The sequence below is a fragment of the Petaurus breviceps genome, unplaced genomic scaffold (assembly GCF_028583685.1).
Source record: "Petaurus breviceps papuanus isolate PSGF00001 unplaced genomic scaffold, PetGlider_PUasm1.0 189, whole genome shotgun sequence".
NCBI lineage: Eukaryota > Metazoa > Chordata > Mammalia > Diprotodontia > Petauridae > Petaurus > Petaurus breviceps.
In genome coordinates this window covers 12,469,768-12,487,499 of record NW_027185809.1, presented here as the reverse complement: position 1 = coordinate 12,487,499, position 17,732 = coordinate 12,469,768, and the positions used below count along the sequence as shown (strand labels likewise).

The 17,732-nt window shown below is 37.7% G+C and overlaps 1 pseudogene; it reads left to right on the top strand.

Annotated features, from left to right (window-relative positions):
- The first annotated feature begins 627 nt into the window (after window positions 1–627).
- Window positions 628–2,757, top strand: LOC138164139 (olfactory receptor 6C4-like; annotated as a pseudogene).
- Window positions 2,758–17,732: the final 14,975 nt, after the last annotated feature.

Below are 17,732 nucleotides of genomic sequence, written 5' to 3'. Positions count from 1 at the left end.
GGGGGGGAAGGGAATGAATCTGGAATTGAAAGTTTTAAAATCAAATATTCAAATATATATATATATATACACACACTATTATTAATACCATCTTACATGTAATTAAGAAAAAAGATATACAGGCACTGAGGCATAGAGATCCACTGGAAAAGTTGAAACGGGTATGGGAGAAAATATGGGAGAGAGCAGATTGGAGTTGGGGATATCCTGTGGGACTGCTGTTTTGGGGGGACGGGTGGGGGAAAAACGGGGAGAAAATTTGTAACTCAAAATCTGGCGGAAACGAATGATGTAAATCAGCAGTTAATAAAGCATTTAAAAAAAAAGTATCTCACACAAGTTCTTGAATTTCACTGAAAGGCATTAGGGAACTGCAGCAATCACGGGCTCAGTCCGGCGTTGGGGCTGAGGCTGCTGTCGTCTGAGCTGCGAGCTGGGATCTCTCCAGGGATCTGAATTATCATCGGAAGCATGCAGAGAACTGGCTTTCTCCAACATTTTGCTCTGTAGCTCTTGTGATCTTGGACAGTTTGATTTAACTCAGCTACGTCCTAATTGCAGAGGATGCTTCCAGGAAGACGCGGTTTAAGAATGAAAGCTATGTGCGGGTGTTATGATTCTCGGAGTATGAGGATGAAAACTGGGGCGGTTCCCCCCAGTACTGCCTTTATCAAGAGTGACAAACCCAAACTATTCAGGGGACTACAAAGCAGGTATGGTTTTGTTTCGGATCCTGTCCGAAAGCTGTTGGATTACAGTGGGAACATTGTTGATGAACTAAGCATCCTTAAAAGGAACACAGATCGTGTAGAATTCTTCAGTGAGAAAATATGCTTTCAGTTTTGTCATATCATTTATTTTCTTCTCCAGTGACTTCTGTAGTACCGATCATTGTAATCTTCCATTACCTTTGGGGGATTTATTCCTTACTGTACGGTATTAAGTACTTTCTACTTTGAATAGAAAGTCTCTACATGGCACAAGATTCTAAAGCAGTTGGCCAACGCTACAGAGTTCGTTTTAATAGATTCTCGCTCCTGTTGTTACCGCTAATGAGATGCTTTTTAAAAACAAATCAAAACAAACTTATAATGAATTACGGCAAATGCTAGGATTTGTTGTAATTAGACTTTAAAACTAGGGAGGTGAATAAAGAAATGATGACCATATTTTGTATGCTGTGATCCTTCTTTGTAAGCAATGACTGGACGTCACGAGCAAATATGATGTCCTGTGCCTCAAACATTATTTGCCGATGACCTCTTCATTTTTGTGACACCCCATCTCTCCTTTTAATGGAAATATTGTCGTTTATAGTGAATGCTAGTTCAGAAAATGTTTCATCATTGAGCACGGATTCAACATGTATAATGTTCCGTGAAACTCTCAGGGAAGCGAAGATCACACAGAAAACCCCAAGAGGGCCTTTGTAGATCCGTTGTTTGGTGTGTTCTTTTCAGTGTTTGACACTGATACAATGAATGATTTGGGGGGGGGGGGGATTTTCATTTATTAAACTGGACTAGAATTTAAAAGTTTTTGAAACTTTGAAACACCTCTTTAAAAAAAAAAAAAAGAGGACCTGATACTGAAACCCTGAATTTCCTTCAGCAAGTAATTCACTCGACTCCCAACAGATGTTGAGTATCTATATCTCCCCGTGTTTCCCGTGAAAAGGTAAAACTTCCTCCGTTGCCTAGGCGTTAAGCCAGAGAAACTTGAAGCTTTCTTACAAAGCTGTTTCTCTCTGGGCACTACACTCCAGCACTTCCCTTCCAGCTCTTTGCTCACCAGGAATAATTCGCTCACCCTGTTGAGTCAGAACAGAATCCACAGTAAATAACTCAGAGATCTGGGGCAACAGGAACTAGCTTAGTTTGCAAAGACCTTTGGAAAACCTCTCCAACTAAAGAGGCAGTTGCAGTTGGCCATTCTAAGGTTCTTCTTCTCTATTAACCTCTAGGTGGCGCTGAAGGGCATTATCACTCTCACTATATGGATTCCCACCTCTAGACACCTTCCTTCAGAGTTTTGCCATCTTGGAAATTTTCATCACGACTGTTTTTACTCCCAAACTCCTACACAGCATTGCAACAGGGAACAAAACCATCAGCTTTGTTGGCTGCTTCCTTCAGTACTTTTTCGCCATATTTTCTGGGGGCCTTCTGGCTGCCATGTCCTATGACCTGTATGTCGCCATTAAAAAATCACTGCATTACACAACCATCATGAACAACAGAGTCTGCATCCTGCTTGTCCTCTGCTCTTGGCTAGCTGGCTTCCTGATTGCTGTACCAGCAGTCATAATGCTAAGTCTCCTGGACTTCTGCCCATCCAATGTAATAAATCATTATTACTGTGATACTGCTCCCCTTCTGAAGCTCTCCTGCTCAGACACAGGCCTGGTAGGGCTACTTGATTCTCTCAGCCATAGTGACACTGATTGCCACCTTAGGGTTGGTGATTTTCTCCTACTCAAATATTATCCAGACAATTCTCAGATTTCCTTCTGCTCGACGAAAGAAAAAGGCCTTTTCCACCTGTTCTTCCCATATGATTGTGATTTCTCTCTCCTATGGAAGCTGTATCTTCATATACATTAAACCATCAGCAAAAGAAGACTTCAGCTTCCAAAAAGAAGTAAGTTTACTCCCAATTGCCATCACTCCTCTGCTGAATCCCTTCATTTACACCCTCAGGAACAAACAAGTGATACAAGCCTTCAAGGACTTGATCCAAAAGGTCATAAGTCATTGAGGAAAATGAGTTCTTTTGATAATTCAATGGGACCATTCAAACCTGCATGGAAAACAAGAAGAAAAAAGGTGAATGAATCAAAAGATGCCCAAAAGCATTCTCTCGGACTTAAATTCATTCAACAAACCTTCTAAGCATCCTAAGAAGCAGAAGACATTGTGCTAGGTTCTGGGGATACAAAGACAGAAATCCCTTTCCAAGAACTTTTGTTGTGTTGGACCAATGCATGTAAGATAATCAATTGACTGATTAATTAATGCAAACTCTAACCAAAAGCATTCAAAGAAATTTTAAGAAAGAGACTGTTAGAAACTGCAAGAGATTGAGAAGGGAGTGGGTCATGAAGTGGAAGAGCAAGTCTAGTTAGCCCTTTTTAAGAATTTAGCTAATTCAAGGGTTGGCAGAGTCAAGGAAATGATTTCTTTTCTCAGGAATATTTGCAGATGTGTGGGAAGGAACCCGTGGGTACAGAGAGCTTGATGATGAGAATGTAATAACCTCTGGCTACGGCTGGTTGGCCACAAAAACCCTAAGATTTGTCGTCCTTCCAAGATGCAACAAGAGGAAACTTCTCAAATAGTTTGGGAGGAGAGATGTTTTTCATGTCCAGCCCAAGGCAGGACTTAGGGACTCTAAAGGTGAAGAGAAGAGAAGGTGACTGTCCCATGGCAGCAGGATGACTGTAGCAACAGCAGATACCACAACATCTGCAATTCCCTTCTTCAAGTCCCGGAAGGATGACTTCTCCTTGGATAAGCAGAAAGAGGGGTAACTGTGTGTTTTCATCAGGAGCCTCTTGAGTTGGGAGCAAGAGCGCTGGGAAAAATAGAACAAGTCTTAAGGAGCAGGTGTTCCCTACCTAACAATACCTTACTTAATTGTTCTCACTTAGTTGTGACTCTTTTGTTCTGTTAAAAAAAATTACTTTTTCACGATTTTATGTTCTGGCAAATGTCTATCGTTGACCCTGACCTGATGTTTCCTGGTGTCCCTTTGTTCACAGCCAATAGGAAAATATGGCTAACATCCAAAAAAAAGGTTACCAGGAGGAAAATCAAAATGGAAAATGACTAATTAGCAGTATAGCAAAGTTGTTATCTCATGATAAGTTTGTCCTGTCTTCCTCCCAGTAGATTATAATAGTAGGAATATAAGTTAAGTTGTTGGATTTTGGTTCTAATCATTCTGTAATAAAAAGCTGTGATTATTTTATAGTAATCATTGCTTTCTACATAAGAATAACTGAACTGTCCTATTTTGAGGCATACTATGCTATGTGTCTTCTTTTTAACTCCCCCACTTGGGTGCAAAGTGGATAGCGTGCTGGGTTTGGAGTCAGGAAGACCTAAGTTCAAATCTGTCCTCAGACATTTACCAACTGTGTCACTCTGGGCAAGTCACTTCACCCTGTTTTCCCCCCTTTCCTCATCTGTAAAATGAGCTGAAGAAGGAAATAACAAAACACTCTAGTTTTTTTTCCCAAGAAAACCCCGAAGAGGCATTGCAAAGAGTTGGACGTGACTGAACAACTAAAAAGCAATAGAGGGCCTGGGTTCAAATCCTGTCTCTACTATTTACTACTTCGTGACTTTGGACAAATCATTTAACCTTCAGGTCCCTTAACTATAAAATGAAAATGTTGAACTAGTTGACTGAGAATTCCTTCTATATCTGAATCTACCATCCCTGTGTGAAAAATCCTTCTATTGATATAAATTGGCAGTGATTCTAAAAGTAATAATAATAATAATATTTATTTATCAACTATTACAAACCAGGCATTGTACTAGGTTCTTTATAAAATCTCATTTGATCCTCACAATAAACCTGGGAGGTAAGTGTTATTTTGTCACCATTTTATAGAAGAGGAAACTGGGGGTGGGGAGGGGAAGGAGGTAAGTGACTTGCCCAAGGTCATACAACCAGTAAGTCTCTAAGAGGGGATTTGGACTCAGATCTTCCTGACCCCAGACTCAGCTCTCTATCTACTGTGCCACATACCTGCCTCTATAGTTAAAGTCTTAGAGAGTTGCAGACAATCATTAGCCATGGACTATGAAGGTAAACATTGATATCAAAGAGTCAAGATGGCAGAATAGCAGGAAGCAGTTCAGTGTACTTTTGGGGGAGAAGGGGAAGGAGGGGGTAAGTCTTTCAAACAGGTTAGAAAATTCACCAGACTTAATCTTGGGGGAAACCCAAGGGAAAAAACACAGCGAGTCATTTATATGGCTCAGTTTGTCACAAATAGAGATATCTACAGACACTGGGGAAAGGATCTGGTCAGGAGAGGAAAGCGAGGCAGAGCACTGCAGAACCCAGGGAGAGGCTGTGCACTGGGGCAAGAAGGGATCCCAGACCCACACTGAGACACTGACTGGAAGGGGAGACTTCTGGCAGATTTGTCACTCACTATCCCCTTCCAGGTCACAGGTCCAAGGCAGATTGCAAAAGAGGTCCTGTGCAAAGGGAAAGTGTTGCAGAGTAGGTAGTGGCCACAGTCCCTGGGCAATGGAAGGGGAGAAGAGAATGTTCAAAGATAAGCGACAGTGGTGCTCAGACCCAAAAACAAAGCAGGGTCTCAACTTCTAGTGCACTCTGAAATCTGCAGAGGAATAACCAAGGCTAAAATCCCAGACCAAAAGGGATCTGCTTTTCTATGGCTCTGAACCTGCAGAGTTTCCAAGCTAACAGTGGGTGAATCTAGTAGCAGTCTTTCTTTAGTTTGTCAACCTTTATCAGTCATGTCTGACTCGTCATGACCCCATTTAGGGTTTTCTTGGCAAATATATTTGAGTGCTTTGCCATTTCCTTCTCTAGCTCATTTTACAAAAGAAGAAACTGAGGCAAACAAGGTGAGGTGACAAGCTTGCCCAGGGCCACACAGCTAGTAAGTGTCTGAGGCTGCATTTGAACTCAGATTTTCCTACCTCCAGGTCTAGTATTCTATCCACTGCTCCACCTAGCTGCCCAGTCTACTGTTGCTCAGAAGCACATATTATGTGCCAGTCTAAAACTGCTAAGCACTTTCATTAATAATACTAGCTAGCATTTATATACTGCCTACTCAGGCTAGACGGATGTGCATAGTGCTTTATGTATATTAACCATTACACTATCTAGCATTTATCTACCCTACTATGAGCCAATCACTGCTAAGCACTTTTATTAATAATACTAGGTAACATTTACATACTGACTAATATGTGATAGACAATGGGAATAGTGCTTTATGTATATTAAACATAATAATAGGTAGGCTTTATATCCCTTACTATGTGCCAGTCACTGCTAAGCACTTTTATTAATAATACGAGCTAGCATTTACATGCTTCCTTCTCTGTGCTAGGAAATGTGCTATGTGCTTGATGTATATTAACCATCATAATAGCTAGCATTTATATTCCCTATTATGTGCCAGTCACTGCTAAGCACTTTTATTAGCAATACTAACAAGTATTAACATAACGCCAACTCTGTGCTTGGCAATATGTTCAATGCTTTATGCTAGGTAGTATTATGTTTAATATACATAAAACACTTAGCACATTGCCCAGCACAGAGTGGGCAGTATGTAATGGCTAGCTTGTATTATTAATAAAATTGCCTAACAGTGACCTGCACATGATAGGGGATATAAATGTTAGCTATTATTATGCTCTATGCACATATGAGGACAGAGTAGGCAGTATGTAAAAGCTAGCTAATATAAGCATTAATAAATGCTTAGCAGTGACTGGCACATGTTAGGGGTTATAAATGCTAGCTATTATTATGGCGAATATACATAAAACACTTAGCACATTACATAGCACAGAGCATGCAGCATGTAAATGCTAGATTGCATCATTAATAAAATTCCTTAGCACAGTGTTTGGAACATAGTAGAGGTTATAAATGCTAGCTAGTATTACGGTTTATATACACAAAGCACTTAACACATTGCCTAGGTCAGAGTATACTGTAAGTCAATGCTATGTAATATTATTAATAAAAGTGCTTAGCACATAGTAGGAGCTATAAATGCTAGCTTGTGTTATAGTTAATATACATAAAGCATTAGGCACATTGACTAGCACTGCGAAGGTTGTATGTAAATGCTAGCTAGTATTATTAATAAATATGCTCAGCTGTGACTGGCACATAGTAGGGGTTATAAATGCTAGCTAGTATTATGGTTAATATACATAAAGCACTGGATACATTGCCCAGCACAGAGTAGGCAGAATGTAAATGCTAGCGAGTAATATTAATAAAAATGCTCAGCAGGGACAGGCACATACTAGGGGTTATAAATAACCCCTAGTATTATGGTTAATATACATAAACACTTAGCACATTGCCTAGTACAGTGTAGGCAGCATGTATATGCTAGCTTGTATTAATTTTTTTAAGTGCTTAGCACAATGATTTGTATATAGTAGCAGTTATAAATGCTAGCAAGTATTCTGGTTAATATACAAGAAACACTTAAAACATTGCCTAGCACAGAGTAGTCAGTATGTGAATGCTAGTAAGTATTATTAATAAAACTTCTTAGCAGTGACTGTTACAAAGTAGGTGCTATAAATGCTAGCTATTATTATGGTTAAAATACATAAAGCACTACGGACATTTGCCTAGCCGAGAGTAGGCAATATGCAAGTGCTAGGTAGTATTATTAATAAAAGTGCTTAGCATAGTGACTGGCCCATAATAGGGTATATGAATTCAAGCTAGGATTATGGTTAACATTCATAAAGCATTTAACACATTGCCTAGCACAGAGAAGGCAGTATGTAAATGCTAGCTAGTGTTATTAATAAGTTCTTAGCAGGGGGCGACTAGGCGGCACAGTGAGTACAGCGCCTGCCCTAGAGTCAGGAGGATGGGAATTCGGATCTGGCCTCAGACACTTAGCACACACACACACACACACACACACACACACAAAACCTAGCCTTGTGACCTTGGGCAAATTACTTAACCCCAATTGCCCTCCTAAAAAAAAAGTGCTTAGCAATGTCTGGTATATAGTAGGGCATATAAATGCTAGGTAGTATTATATTTAATATACATAAAGCACTTAGCACATTGCTAGCAGAGAGTAGGCAGTATATAAAGTCTAGCTAGTAATATTAATAAAAGTGCTTAGCATGACTGGCACATAGTATGGCAGCTAGTATGATGCTTAATATACATAAAGCACTATGCGAATTTCCTAGCACAGAGTAGGCAGTAACTCCTAGCTAGTATTATTAATAAAAGCACCTAGAAATGACTGGCACATAGTAGGGGTTAGAAATGCTGGGTAATATGCATAAAGCATTTAGCACATTGCCCGTCACAAAATAGGCAGTATGTAAATGCTACCTAGTATTATTAATGAAAGTGTTTAGCACAGTGATTGACACCCATTATGGGTTATTAATGCTAGCTAGTAAATAAGCTTAGCAGTGACTAGCACATAGTAGGTTTTATAAATGGTAGTTAGTATTATGCTTAATATACATGAAGCACTATGAGCATTTCCTAGGACAGTGTAGGCAGTAAGTAACCGCTAATTAGTATTATTAATAAAATTGCTGAGCAATGACTGGCACATGGTAGTGGTTATAAATGCTAGGTAGTATTAGGGTTAATATACATAAAACAGTTAGCAAATTGCTTAGCACAGAGTAGCAGCATGTAAATGCTAAGTAGTATTATTAATAAAAGTGTGTAGTACAATGATGGGCACATAACAGGTATTATAAATTCTAACTAGTATTATGGTTAATGTACATAAAGCACAATGAACATTGCCTAGCACAGAGTGGCCAGTATGTAAATGTTAGCTACTATTATTAATAAAAGTGCTTACTTGTGACTAGCACATGGTAGGGGTTTTAAATGCTAGCTAGTATGATGGCTAATATTCATAAAGCACTATGCGTATTACCAAGCACAGAATAGGCAGTATGTAAATGCTAGCTAGTATTTTTAATAAAAGTGCTTTGCAATGACTGGCACATAGTATGGGTTATATATAATAGCTAGTATTATGTATCATATATATTAAGCACTTAGCACATTGCCTAGCATAGAGTAGGCAGCATATAAGTGCTAGCTCATATTATTAATGAATGTGTTTAGCACAATAACTGGCACATAGTAGGGGCTATAAAAGCTAGCTAGTGTTATGGTTAATATGCATAAAGCACTATGCACATTGCCTAGCACAGAGTAGGCAGTATGTAAATGCTAGCTTGTATTATTAATGAAGTTGCTTAGCAGTCACTGGCACATAGTAGGGGTTATAAATGCTAGAGACTGAGATGCTACTAGGTGGTGAGAGATTATACCTCCCACTGTTAGTGAAGTATGTTTGTATATTGTGATTATATCTTTGAGTAAATATCCGATAACAAAAAGTTCTAGTGTTACATATGCAAATGGGAACCACTGAAATCTCTTACCAATAAGATTCTATGCAAAGTGGCATGAAGTAGTACAAAGTACACTGTTGCTTGACCTTTGTTCTTGAAGAGGACCAATGACATCAGAAAGGTGATGTCGTGACTTGCAAGTGAATTGGATTTAAGTGAGCAGGGCTGTGCAGAGTCACTACCCTCACTCTCTCCCCCGGCGCCATCTGGGTCCAGTGGCTAGATATAGATCAGGACAACTGGAAATGGCCCTGGATGTAGTGGGAGACATTGGACTCTTTAAACTAAGGCCTTTCCCAGGTCTCTCTTTGTCTGAAGCAACACCCATTCAATGATTAAGGGTAGGAAAAATGAGGCAAAAAAAAAAAAAAAGCCTCTTTTGCCTAGACAAAAAAAAAAAAGTACACTGAATTTAGAATCACAAGACCCAAATTCAAAGCCCAGTTCCATTACTTACCTCCTGTTTGACCACTGGAGAGTTAATCTCTCCAACACTGTTATGTCATCTGTAAAATGAAGTTGGACCAGATGATTTCTAAGGACTCTTCTAGCTCTGAATTCTATGGTACATAAACATCAAAGAGATTTGCAGTTTTTGTTCTAAGACTGTGTTTGTGTCTCTAAAGAGAAACACCCATGTGGTCCCCAAAAGGACTTTCTTGCCTTCTTAGTATACAAGCTTTAAACGAGAACTTCACATCTGCAAATCAACTATGCTTCATGCCACAAGAGGGCAATAAACTCTCAGAACACAAAAACTAGGCAAAATCAGATGCCTCTTGCAGAGTCTCTACTCTGTTGGGAAAGCAGAATGTATTCTATCGTTACACAACACAAGTAATTTAGAAAGCACCTTTAAAAGAGAACGTAGCATAGGTAGGTATTTCTCAGTTCTGTTATACTTTCTATGAAGATGACTTGAATTCTGCCATAGTTTTGGCAGAACTCCCATTTCTAGAGAAAGGCTTGAGCTGACCAATCACCAAAAAGAACCATGAACCAAAGTGTTGCATTTACCCAAATGTCTCTGAGTTTGTCCTCTGACTGCACCTTTTGCCTGGAGTAACCCAGACCACCTTAAACCATCCTAAACTGATCCTGGGATTGCTGACCTTCACCAATGTTCTGCATCTTTGTTCTATCCATTCCATCCATTCCCAGAGCCACCCCCTCCCAAACTGCCCCTTTGTTCCCCCTCTTGTGGCTTTAGTCTTTAAATACTGCTGTGTAATCCTATACCAATGGGCACTCTTGTACTTCTATACTTGAATCATGCCAGCGCACGCATCTGGTTTTATCCATATTAAAGACACATTTCTGGGGTGTTGTTTTTTTTTTCCTGACTCCTCTGTTGTTCTTTATACTGGGTCTGGAGTCAACATTTTTCCTGGTGTCAGAAGTGAAGTCTAACTAGGTGAAAGGACCTTCCTTGACCCTTGGGAGGAGGATCTGAGTGCCTCAGTACCAGCATGGACTCCATGGCATCCAGTCCAACATCCTCTCCCATGGATCAGTGAGTAGGCTTTCCTTCCTTGCTTAAGTCTGAACTCCCATCTTTTCTTGGTTTAGTTTGCCTCTTTAATTGAACCTCTGGTAAAATATCCATGGGTAATAAATGGTGTTATTTGAGGCTACTGTTATATGAAAGAATAACTTAAGTAATTTAAGTAGCAATGTAATTTGTATATTAACACAGGCCACTCATGAGCAATTAATATCTCACCAAATTATCTGGGGGTTTTTTTCTGTAAAAATGTTTTGTATTGGACACTCAGCACCACACCCAGAAATAACTGGCCTTGTAACCTTGAGCAAGTTACTTAACCCCGATTGCTTAATAAAAAAAAAAAAATGTTTTGTAGCTATATTCTATCTAAGACCAAGAGCTAGAGACAGAGCCAAGATAGTAGAGTGAAAGGAAGCAATGCAATCAGCTCATTTCTAGTGACTTATCCTAATAGATATAGAAAATGCAACAGACCAAATCCTGATGGGGAAATCCAGAAAAATTCACAGTGAGTCCTTTGTCCAGCTCATCTAGACAAATGAGGAGGAGATAGAAAGGAATGTCTTCAGATGCTGGAAATGGGGTCAGGCCAAGAGCACACTGCACTTAGAGCACTCCAGCACCTGGGGAGAGGCTGTGCACCCAAACAAGAGGGTTCGGACTCATACTGGAAAAGCTTCATACCTTTATCAGGGCACTGAGATGGGAACAGGTGCTAGCTGGCAGCTTTGGCACTCCTTAACCAGTCCTAAGTCACAGAAGGGTGGAATGAAAAAGGGATCTGTGCAGACCACGGCGTTCAGGAGGCCCTGGGCAGTGATGGAGAACAGAGGAAATTCAGAAGCCAATGGAAGCAGCAGTGGTGTGGCTCAGAAATCAGAGGTAAAGCAGAGCCCCACTTCCAAAGTCTAACCCAGACTGCAGAGAAATGACCAGGATCCAGGAATCTGGACCAAAAGGAAGCCCACGAGTCCCCTGCTATGAATCAGCAGAGCTTTCCAGCTGGCCACTAGGGGCTTAATCCAGCAGCAGTCTACTCTTGCTCAGCTCCAAACCCAGGTCAGAAAATTGCTAACAACTGAACCCCACTCTTATCTAAACTGATCAAAAGAAAGAACACACACACACACACACAGAGCTTGGCACAGAAATGCATTTCACTCACCTAAAAAAATAGGAGGGAAAAAGGAGAAGGGAGGAGAGGGAATTCAAAACATATTCTAAGGATGTACAAAAATATTTTTAGTTCTTTTTGAGGTTACAAAGAATGGAAATCTGGCAAGGTACCCACATTTTGAGGAATGGACGTACAAGTTATAGTATATAAATATGACAGAATACTATTGTACAGAACTCTTTGTCAATGTAACGATCAACCAAAATTCCAGACTAGTGAGATAAAGAAATGAAGGATTCAGAATTCAGAATGAGACAAATATTTTCTAAGCCACAGCCAAAGAGGAAAATTGTTTCAATTGACTGATTGATGTCTGTAAATGACAATTGTTTTCTTCTGTTCTACATGGGGATGCTGAGGGAGGAATTTGAGATAGAAAGTGAGAAGGCAAATCTTGGCTGATTAAAACAAAGTATACATACATACATGCATATATGTCTATATGTTCCCAAGTTTTATATCTATGTATGTATATGCACATACATATATAGATATAAAACTGTATACATACACACACATAAATAGCTATATCACCAACCACTGGCCAACTAAAATTCCTTAGTACTCGATAACACATGCTGTTCATCTCCTGTTAGAGAGGCAACAGAATCAGATTATAGACTAAGACGTTTTTTTTTTAAATATGACCAGTGAGAAATGTTGCTTTACTCAACTAAACATGCTTGTAACAAAGTTTTTGTTTTTCTTGCTTTCTAATTGGAGGAGCAGGGGAATGGGAGGAAGAAAAAAAACTGATTTTATTTGAAAATAAAATAAAATTTAATTTAGAAAAATAATAAGAGCTAAAAGTATCTGAAAAGCAAAAATGCTGAACTTCTTTCTAGTAAGATCAAAAGCACAATAAGGGTGCCTATTGTTATCTGATATAATTCTAGAAAAATTAGGTATAGCAATAAGACAAGAAAAAGAAATTGAGGCAATAGGCATAAGGAAAAAATAATGAATAGTCACTTTTTGTAGATGATATAGTTTACTTAAAGAAAATAGAGAATAACTAAAATTAAATGAAACAATAAATAACTTCATCAAAGTAGCAGAATAAAAAATAAATCCATGAAACCACCAACCTTAATATATATAATAAAATGTAGCAAGAAAAAAATAGGGAAAAAACCATCATTTAAGATAACTATGGGGGACTTACTTCCTGGAGCCAAGATGACAGAGTAAGAAGTAAGTCATTCTCACTCTCCCTTACAGACCTTGAAAGGGAGGGGGACTGACAGAAAGGAAGGAAGACTGAGGGAAGCAGTAGTCAAAAGCAAAACTCTTTTGAGGAGAAAATGGGAGAAGGGAGAAATAAAAGCATAAACGTGGAGGAAATAGGATGGAGACAAAGACACAGATAGTAATCATAACTGTGAATGTGAATAAGATGAACTCTCCCATTAAACAGAAGTGGATAGCAGAATGGATTAAAAACCATAATCCTACAATATGTTGTTTACAAGAAACATGTTTAAAATAGGAGATTACACACAGAGTAAAGGTAAAAGGTTGGAGTAGAATATATCATGTTTTAGCTAAAGTAAAAAAGCAGGGGTAGCAATCCTAATCTCAGACAAAGCAAAAGCAAAAACAGATTTAATTAAAAGAAATAAGGAAGGAAACTATATCCTGCTAAAAGGCATCATAGACAATGAAGTAATATTATTACTAAACATATATGCACCAAGTGATATAGCATTCAAATTCTTAGAGAAGAAGTCAAGGGAGTTACAGAAAGAAATAGCAAAACTATACTAGTGAGAGACCTCAACCGCCCCCTCTCTGAACTTGATAAATCTAACCTCAAAATAAACAAGAAAAACGTTAAGGAGGTGAACAGAATTTTAGAAAAGCTAGATATGATAGACTTCTAGAGAAAATTGAATGGAAATAAAAAGGAATATACCTTTTTCTCAGTGGTACATGGCACATACACAAAAATTTACAATGTACTAGGGCATAAAAACCTCACAATCTAGTGCAGAAAGGCAGAAATATTAAATACATCCTTTTCAGATCATGATGCAATAAAAATTATATGTAACAAAAAGCCAGGAAAGATGGATTAAAAATTAACTGGAAATGAAATAATCCAATCCTAAAAAATTAGTGGATCAAACAACAAATCATAGAGACAATCAATAACTCCATTAAAGAGAATTTTGTGGGATGTATCAAAGGTGGGATGTATCAAAGGTGGTTCTTAGGGGAACTTTTATATCTCTGAATGCTTACATGAATAAAATAGAGAAAGAGGAGATCAATAAATTCAGCACACAACTGAAAAAGCTAGAAAAAGAACAAATTAAAGATCCTCAATTAAATATCAAATTAAAAATACTTAAAAACCAATGGAGAGATTAATAAAATTGAAATTAAGAAAACTATTGAATTAATAAACAAAACTAAGAGCTGGTTTCATGGGGGAAAAAACAATAAAATGGATAAACCTTTTGTTAATTTTATTTAAAAAAATAAAGAAGTGGGGGTGGTTTAAATGGCACAATACAAAGAGCACTGACCCTGGAGTCAAGAGAACCTGAGCTCAAATATGGCCTCAGACACTTAACACTTACTAGCTTGTGACCTTGGGCAAGTCAACTTAATCCCAATTGCCCTGTCTTCCCCCCTCCAAAAAGCAAGAAGAAGAAGAAAATCAAATTACCAGTAGCAAAAATGAAAGGAGTGAAGTTACCACCAATGAAAAGGAAATTAAAACAATAATTAGGAATTATTTCACCCAATTGTGTGCCCATAAAATTGGAATGTTAGTGAAATGGATGAATATTTATAAATGCATAAATTGTCCAGACTAACAGAAGAGGAAGTAAAATACTTAAATAATCCCATCTCAAAAAAGAAATTTAACAAGCCATCAATGAACTCCCTAGGAAAAAATCTCCAGGGCCAGATGGATTTACTAGCAAATTCTATCAAATATTTAAAGAACAATTAATTCCAATACAATACAGACTATTAGGGAAAATTGGCAAAGAAGGACTTATATCAAATTCTTTTTATGATACAAATATGTACTGATGCCTAAGCCAGGAAGAGTCAAAACAGAGAAAGAAAATGATAGACCAATTTCCCTAATGAATATAGATGCAAAAATTTTAAATAAAATATTAGCAAAAAGATTACAGCATTGGGCAGCTAGGTGGTGCAGTGAATAGAGGCCTGGCCCTGGAGTCAGGAGGACCTGAGTTCAAATCCAGCCTCAGACAGTTAACACAAAAACTAGCTGTGTGACCTTGGGCAAGTCACTTGACCCCAACTACCCTCCAAAAGGCAAAAAAATAAATATATTACAGCAAGTTATCACAAGAATAATACATTTTGTGGGTATAAAATATACAAGGATTTATACCAGGAATGTAGGGCTAGTTCAATATTAGGAAAACTATCAGCATAATTGATCATATCAACAACAAAACTAACATAAACTACATGATTATCTCAATAGATGCAAAAAAAATCACCTGACAAAATTACAACACCCAATCCTATTTAAAAACACTAGAGAGCTTACGAATAAATGAGCCTTCCTTAAAATGATAAGTAGCATCTACCTAAAACCATCAGCAAGCATCATCTGTAATGGGGATAAGCTAGATGCATTTCCAATAAGATCCAAGATGAAACAAGGTGTCTATTTTCACCACTGTTATTCAATATGGTACGAGAAATGTTAGTTTTAGCAAAAAGGGAAGAAAAAGAAATTGAAGGAATTAGAACAGGCAAAGAAGAAACTAAGGTATCACCCTTTGCAGATGATATGCTGATATGCTTAAAGAATCTTAGAGAATCAAGTAAAAAACTACTTGAAATAATAAATTTAGTAAAGTTGATATAAAATAAACCCACATAAATCATCAGCATTTCTATATATTACTAACAAAGCCCAACAGCAAGAGAAAGAAAGAGGAATTCCATTTAAAGTTACTATAGACATTATAAAATATTTGGGAATCTACGTGCCAAAACAAATCCAGGAATTATATTACAAAACACTCTTTATAAAAATAAAGTCAGATCTAAAAAGCTGAAAAAACATCAGTTGCTCATGGGTATAATAAAAATGATAATTTTACCTAAATTAATTTACTTATTCAGCGCCATACCAAAGTACCAAAAAAATTATTTTTTAGAGCTAGAAAAAATAATAACAAAATTCACCTGGAAGAACAAAAAGTCCAGAATATCAAGGGAATTAATGAGAAGAAATGCTAGGGAAGGTGGCCTAGTCATACCAGATCTTAAATTGTATTATAAAGCAGCAACCATGAAAACTACTTGGTACTGGCTAAGAAATAGAGGGGTATTGATAGACTGGGCTCTTCTCAGCAATACAAAGTTATAAGACAACTCCAAAGGACTCTTGATGGAAAAGGCTGTCCACATCCAGAGAAAGAATTATAGAGTCTGAATGCAGACTGAAGCAAACTGCTTGCTCTCTCTCTTTTTCTTTTTGTTTTGTTTCTTCTTCCTTGTCCATTTCACTGGTTATAATTCTTCTTTACAACTTCACTAATGTTTAATGTGAAGGTATATGTAGGACCTTTAGTGGATTGCATATTGCATGCTTCCATGGGGGGGGGGGGCAGAAAATTTGGAAATCAAAAATTTGTAATGTTGTAAACTAAAAGCAAATAAATTTTTAAAAAAACAGAAGGGTATATCAGTGGATTGGTTGGGTACACAAGACAGTAGTCAATGATTATAGTAATCTACTGTTTGATAAGCCCAAGGACCCCAGCTTCTGGGATAAGAACTCACTATTTGACAAAAACTTCTGGGAAAACTAGTAAATAGTGTGGCAGAAACTGTGCAGAGACCAACATCTGACACCATATAACAAAATAAAGTCCAAATGGGTACATGATTTAGATATAAAGGTTGATACTATAAACAAAGAAGGGGAGCAAGGAATAATTTATCTTTCAGATTTATAGAGAATAGAGGAATTTATAACCAAACAAAAGACAGAGAACATTATGAAATGCAAAGTGGATAATTTTGATTACATTGAATTTTTGCACAGAAAAAGCCAATGCAATGAAGATTAGGAGGGAAGCAAAAAACTGGGGAAGAATTTTTACAACTATTATCTCTGATAAAGGCCTCATTTCTAAAATATATAGAGAACTGAGTCATATTAACAAGAATACAAGCCATTCCCCAATTGATAAATGGTCAAAGGATATGCATGAGCAGTTTTCAGAGGAAGAAATTAATGCTATCTATAATTATAAGGAAAAAATGTTCTAAATCACTATTGATTTAAATGCAAATCAAAACAACTCTGAGGTACCACATCACACCTATCATATTGGCTAACATGGCAAAACAGGAAAATGATAAATGTTGGAGATGTGGAAAGTTTGGATACTAATTTGTTGCTGGTGGAGTTGTGAGCTGATCTAACCATTCTGGAGAGCAATTTGGAACTATGCCCAAAGGGCTCTAAAAATGTACATGACCCACCAATACCATCTCGAGGGCTGTATCCCAAAGAGATCATAAAAATGGGAAAAGGACCCACATGTCCAAAAATATTTATAGCAGCTCTTTTTGTGGTGGCCAAGAACTGGAAGTTGAGGGGCTATCCATCAATTGGAGAATGGCTGAACAAGTTGTGTTATATGAATGTAATAGAATACAATTGTGTTATAAGAAATGATGAACAGGAGGACTTCAGAAAAACCTAGAAAGACTTATATGAACTGATGCTGAGTGAAGTGAGCAAAACCAGCAGAACATTGTACACAGTAACAGCTATAGTGTGTGATGACTGGTTTTGAAAGACTTAGCTCTTCTTAGCAATGCAAGGCCCTAAAACAATTCCAAAAGGCTCATGATGGAAAATGTCATC